This window comes from Panthera onca, chromosome A2 (assembly GCF_046562875.1).
Source record: "Panthera onca isolate mPanOnc1 chromosome A2, mPanOnc1 haplotype 2, whole genome shotgun sequence".
Classification (NCBI taxonomy): Eukaryota; Metazoa; Chordata; class Mammalia; order Carnivora; family Felidae; genus Panthera; species Panthera onca.
Window position 1 is genome coordinate 115,685,620 of NC_138340.1, and position 6,737 is coordinate 115,692,356.

A 6,737-nucleotide genomic window follows, 5' to 3' on the forward strand; every position below is an offset into this window, starting at 1 on the left:
TGCTAGTGAAGGATGTGGCCTTGAGATTTCTTCTGGGGAGTGTCTTAAAAAAATTTTTTTTTAACGTTTTATTTTTGAGACAGGGAGAGACAGAGCATGAACAGGGGAGGGTCAGAGAGAGAGGGAGACACAGAATCTGAAACAGGCTCCAGGCTCTGAGCTGTCAGCACAGAGCCCGACGCGGGGCTTGAACTCATGGACTGCGAGATCATGACCTGAGCCAAGTCGGCTGCTCAACCGACTGAGCCACCCAGGCACCCCTGGGGAGTGTCTTTAAATATGGGCTCATTTTCTTTGATAGGTATACGGCTATTTAGATTTTTTTTTAATTTAATTTTTTTTTTTGAAGATTTTATTTGTAAGTAATCTCTGCACCCAACTAGGGGCTCTACCAAATGAGCCAGCCAGGTACCCTTATTTAGATTTTATTTTTGTATTAGTTTTAGTAAGTTGGTCTTTCCCTAAATTTTTTTTGTTCATTTAAATCTTCACGTTTATTGGTATAAAGTTGTTGTTAATAACGGTATTTTTTAATATCTACAGTATGTTCTGTAATGATGTTGCTTTTTATTTTTTATTTATTTTTGCTTTGCTCTTTGGTTATTTCTTAGTTAAAAGGTAGGGTTGTATATACATTGTCTGCGACATGATTTTTGCATTTTATAATATATTCTGAAGATGATTTCATAGCAGTTATTCAAGAGATTGTCCTCATTTATTTATTTATTTATTTTTACTGCTACGTAGGACTTCATTATATGGCTGTTCATGCAACTAGCTCCCTATTAATGGATGTTTGGTTTGTTTCCATTCTTTTTGCTGGAACAAATAGTGCTGAAGGGAATAACTTTCTACATATGTACTTAATTTTTTTGTTGTTTGTTGGTAATGATCTCATGTACATGTGTAATCTAAAAAGCAAAACAAACAAAGGAAAAATAAAATAAAACCAAGCTCATAAATATAGAGAACAGACTGGTGGTTGCCAGAGGCAGGTTTTAGGGATGGGCAAAATGAATAAAGGGAATCAAAAGGTACAAACTTCCAGTTATAAGGGGCACCTGGGTGGCTCAGTTGGTTAAGCATCCAATATTCTTGATATGGGCTCAGGTTGTGATCTCTCCATCCTGAGATCCAGGTCCCCGCTGAGCATGGAGCCTTCTTGAAATTCTCCCTCTCTCTCTGCCCCTCCAATCCCCCTCAAAATAAATAAATAAACTTAAAAAAATATTTAAGAAAACCAAACTTCCAGCTATAAGTCATGAGAATGTAATTTGCAGCATGGCGACTACAGTTAGTAATACTATATTGCATATATGAAAGTTGCTAAAAGAGTAAATCATGAAAGTTCACATCACACAAAAAAATTCTGTAACTATGTATGGTGATGGATATTAACTAGACTTATTGTGGTGATCATTTCACAATATATACAAATATGGAATCATGTTATATACCTGAAACTAGTATAATGTGTGTCAATTATACATCAATAAAAAAATAAATTGAACATTTTTGCTGGTGTTATCTTTGGTGTAGATTCTTAGAGATGGGATTTCCTAAAAATAGGGAAGAGGTAATAGCTACACATTAAATAGCAATTTAAGAGATATAAAAATCAGGGGCGCCTGGGTGGGTTAGTCAGTAAAACATCCAACTCTTGGTTTTGGCTCAGGTCATGATCTCATGGTTTATGGGTTTGAGCCACATGTCAGGCTCTGTGTTGACAGCATGGAGCCTGCTTGGAATTTCTCTCTCCTTCTCTCTTTGCCTCTCCTTGGCTTGCTTTCTCTCTCAAAAAATAAACATTAAAAAAAGACATATCAATAAAATATAATGATTCTTGATTGAATCGTGGTATGAAAAAAATGAGCTATGCATAACATTTTGAGGACATAGGTAAATTTAAATATAGAATGGGTATGAGATGAAATTAGGGAGTTATTTTTATGTTGTTGGGGTGACAATACCATTGTATCTAGATAGGAGAATGTCCTTTTTTTTTCTTTTTTCTTTTAGATGTATAAAATATTTTGGCATGAAATGTCTTAGTGTGTGACACTTTGAAACAGATCAACCACAATAATAAAAAAATATAGATACATTGATAAAACAGGAAAGCTCGTATGACAAAATGTAAATGTTAACAATGGTTGAATCTAAATAGTGGATTTATAGGTCTTCATTGTACCGTTTTTCCTATTTTTGTATATGTTTGAAAACTTTATAATAAAAAGTTAAAATTTTAAAAATTACGTAAAATTGTTTTTCTAGTGAAGTATTCTTTTTATTCTTATGTTGTAACTTTCTTTATCCATAAAAAGAAATTTTCTTAAAAGTATATTTTGTCTGATACTAATGTAATTATCTCATAATACTAATGTACTGTTTCAGAATACTAGTGTAATTTCTTTTGGTTAATATTTGTTTGAGTGTCAGTACAGAGGCTGCAGCGGGAGAGGAATGGCCTAAGGAGAGCTCTAAAGATCCTGTCTGGGGGTGCCTGGCTGGCTCAGTTAGAAGAGCATGTGCCTCTTGATTTTGAGGTCTAGTTTGAGTCCCATGTTGGGTATAGAATTTACTAACAATAAATAAATAAACAAAAAAAAAGATGCTGTCTGTGCATGTGACCTTGGGCTGTGGATTTTATCCTCCCTTAGGCTTGGCTGGTCTCCCAAAACATTTTGTGATCATCCTTAATTGCCACAGGGAAACTCCATGCCTAACATTTGTCCTCAGAAGACAAGAACTGCTGGGGTGTCTTCTGTTTTTGAAGAGCCTATTCTTGGAGCTTTACTCTCTGCTGACCTTGAAGAGACAAGGTATGTCTTAAGTATTGGTGATTGCTCAAGTACATGGGCTAAAGAATGTTCAAGCAGAAGAAATGGTAGAGTTTTCTTACAAGCTTAAAGGGTATGTCTCTGCACTTGGAACCTGATAATGTTGGTGTTACTGTGTTTGGAAATGAGAACTAATTAAGGAAGAAGATCTCCTGAAGAGGACAGGAGACATTGTGGGCATTCTAGGTGGCAAGAAGCTGTTGGGTCATATAGTAGGTGCCATTGGTAATGGGTTGCAAGAACTGTAGGCAAGTTGGCTGAAAGCCCCTGGGATCATTCCTCCAATCTCTGTGCAGACTGGCATTAAATCTGTGGATAGATGGTCAACATGAGCTGGTTATTGGTGGCCAATAGGCTGGCAAAGTGTCAATGATTGACGTAATCATTAACCAGAAATGTTTCAATGATGCATCTGATGAAAAGAAGAAGCTGTATCATATCTACATTGCCTAGTTGGTGAAGAGACTTACAGATGCAAATGCCATGAAGTACACCATTGTGGTTTCAGCTACTGCTGATGCTGCCCCACATCAGTGCCTGACTCCTTATTCTGGCTGTTCTGTAGGAGAATATTTTAAGGATAATGGAAAATATGCTTTGATCATCTATCAAGAGTTATCCAAATGCTCTGTTGCTTATTGCCACACTTCTGCTGCTCATGAGGCCTATTCTAGCGATATGTTTTAACTACACTCCTGTCTGCTGGAGAGAACAAAATGAATGATTCTTTTGGTAGTGGCTCCTTGTCTGCTTTTCCAGTCGGAGAAACACGGCTGGTTATGTGTGTGCTTATATTCCAATGAATGTCACCTCCATCACTGATGGGCAGATCTTGGAAACAGAAGTGTTTTACAAAGGTGTCTGTTGGCTTGTCTGTATCCTGTGTCAGATCTGCTGCCCAAACCAGGGTCAGGAAGCAAGTGGCAGGTACCATGAAGCTGGAATTGGCTCTTAATCATGAGGTTGCTGCTTTTGCCTGATTCGGTTCTGACCTCCCTGCTGCCACTCAACAGCTCTTGGGTCCTGATGTGCATCCCGAGTATCTGAAGCAAGGACAGTATGCTCCTGTGGCTACTGAAGAACAAGTGGCCCTTTGCTGGTATAAGGGCGTATCTTGATAAACCAGAGCTATTTCTATTTTATTTGTTTTTGTGGGGGTTTTTTGACTGGAGTATTTAAAAGCAAACCTTAAAAGGCCTGATATTTTATTCTAACCACTTCATCATGCTTTAAAAGACAACTTTTTTCCTTATATAACCCAAGGCCATATTTACATCTAACAACATGAAATAAACATTTCTTAAGTTGTAATACAAACTATTCAAATTTCCCTATCATCTCAAAGAATTTCTTTTTACAATTATTACTTTTGCAAGCCAGAATCCGCACAGGGTCCACCTTTGGTGATTATAGTCTCTAGGATCCCTTTTCATTCGCATAAGTGCTCCACTTCACCTCCTTTATTTGAGTTACTTCTTGAAGAAACTGGGTCGGTGGTCTTGTAGAATGTTGCAGTTGCATCTTGTGTTTAATTTGTTTTTCTATCCTCTGTATTTCCTGCAGTCTACAAGTTAGCGCTAAAGACTTGATTAAATTCTATTTTAGATTCCTTTTTTAAAAATGTATGTTTGTGTGTTTATTTAGTTATTTACCTATTTATTTATTTATAGGTAGATCACAAGCAAGGGAGGGGCAGAGAGAGAGGGGAACAGAGGGTCCAAAGTGGGCTCTGTGCTGACAGCAGAGAGCCCCATGCGGGGCTCGAACTCATGAACAGTGAGATCGTGATCTGAGCCGAAGTTGGATGCTTAACTGACTGAGACACTCAGGCACTCCAGTTTTAGGTTCTTGACGAGAATATACTATAGGTGATGTTACAGACTTCATATTATTTTATCATCTCAAGAGCCACATAGTGTCAGATGGCCTCACTTTTAGTATGCTTAAGGTGTTCATGTGGTGACGCTGATTCCTGTCTGATTGTAAAGTTTCCCAACTATCTTTTACTTAATGATTTTGGTATCTTTTGTTGACCACTGTCTGATTCATTTGAAAACAATTATGGGTTGCAAGATGGTGATTTTATGATTTAATCATTCTGTTTTCATTTATTAGCTAGAAGTCTTCTGTAGAGAACTTTCTTACATCCATAAGGATTATTTGGTTACCTTGAAATACTGTTCATACCAGAAAAACAGGACAGATCTTTAATTATTTCCTTTCAACTATCCAATTTTACAGTAATGTGTTCATTACCTAGCAACCTCCATGGTGTCCAGGGTCTTTCTCTTTTTCCTTTTTTGTTTTTCTTAAAAAAATTTTTTTTAATGTTTATTTATTTTTGAGAGAGAGAGAGAGAGCGAGCAGGGGAGGGGCGGAGAGAGGGAGACACAGAATCCAAGGCAGCCTCCAGGGTCTGAGCTGTCAGCACAGAGCCTGACGTGGGGCTCGAACTCACCAAGTGTGAGATCATGACCTGAGCCAAAGTTGGATGCTTAACCAACCGAGCCACCCAGGTGCCCTTCTTTTTCCTTTTTTGAATAGCACTATGAACTCATAGCTTTATACATTAAATGTGTTTCTATTGGTTGCAGTTGTTAGACACTCAAATTATTCTATTTTGAGTGTAAGTGGGAAGCTTTTGAGGCTTCTGTATTTGTTTGATATGATAGTATTATCTTTTGATAGCCTCTTTGTTTTCTGGCACAATAAGATATCCCAAGCTCAACTGGTATATTTCTTGGATTGACTGTACAGAAAATGCCAAGCCCTTTTAGTGTGAAATGATGTTTTGAGACCACAGTATGGGATTCTTGTTGTTACTGAATTATTATTATTGCTTCTTGGCCTTTTCAGTGGACAGAGCTAGAAAATAAGTAATTCTAATGTTTATTTATTTTTTGAGAGAGAGAGCATGAGCAGGGAAGGAGAAGAGAGAGAGGGAGACACAGATTCTCAGGCTCCAGGCTCTGAGCTGTCAGCACAAAGTCCGACGCAGGCCTCCAACCCATGAACCGTGAGATCATGACCTGAGCCAAAGTCGGACGCTTAACCGACTGAGCCACCCAGGCGCCCCACCACGTTTTATTTTTTTTAACTGAGCTTTTTATGCTGAACATTAAGTCCCTGACAGCTTTAACATAGTTTCTTAGTATATTAAAATATACATTTGTTGGTTTCAAAATAATAATTGTTGCTATTAACAATGAAACTACTAAATGAAACTAGATAATTTAAGATTGTTTGCCTTTTTAAATTTTTTTGTCCTAAAAATATAACCCAGTCAGAACTGTATAGTCAAGGGGTGCCTGGGTGGCTCAGTCGGTTAAGTGGCAGATTCTTGGTTTTGGCTATGGTCATGGTCCCAGGGTTTGAGGGTTTGAGCCACGTATCCGGCTCTGCACTGGCGGTGTGGAGTCTGGTTGGAATCCTCTCTCTCCCGTTCTCTGCCCCTCTCCAACTCGTGCTGGCTGTGTCTCTCAAAACAAAAAAAAACCAAAAAACAAAACTGTATAGTCAAAATATTTTGTTCAAAGGTCAGTTGGAATAATTCTTTTCTCTGGTTTTTTCACCAAACTGATATACCAGGTAGGCTCATTTGTTTCAGTTTGTTTTCAAATTCTAGATATTGGTTTTTATTTTCTTTTTAAATTTAGTTTTGTATTTTGCTTGCTATCTCCTTCTTGAAATATTTCTTTTACTTGTCTTCCAGGACAATACCTTTTCTCGTGTTTTATTCATTTATTTTTTTTATGGCTTATGTGGGCTTCTACTCAGTCTCCTTTCCTGGTTCCTCCTCCCCTTCCTGTTTTAAACTTTGGACCTCTCCTCTATTTAAGTTCACGTCCTAGTGAACACATCTTGTCTCATGGTTTTAACACCACTTGTTTTCTTTAA

At 37.6% G+C, this 6,737-nt stretch overlaps 1 pseudogene; it reads left to right on the forward strand.

Annotated features, from left to right (window-relative positions):
* The first annotated feature begins 2,614 nt into the window (after positions 1–2,614).
* Positions 2,615–4,409, forward strand: LOC132674737 (ATP synthase F(1) complex subunit alpha, mitochondrial pseudogene; annotated as a pseudogene).
* The last annotated feature ends 2,328 nt before the right edge of the window (positions 4,410–6,737 follow it).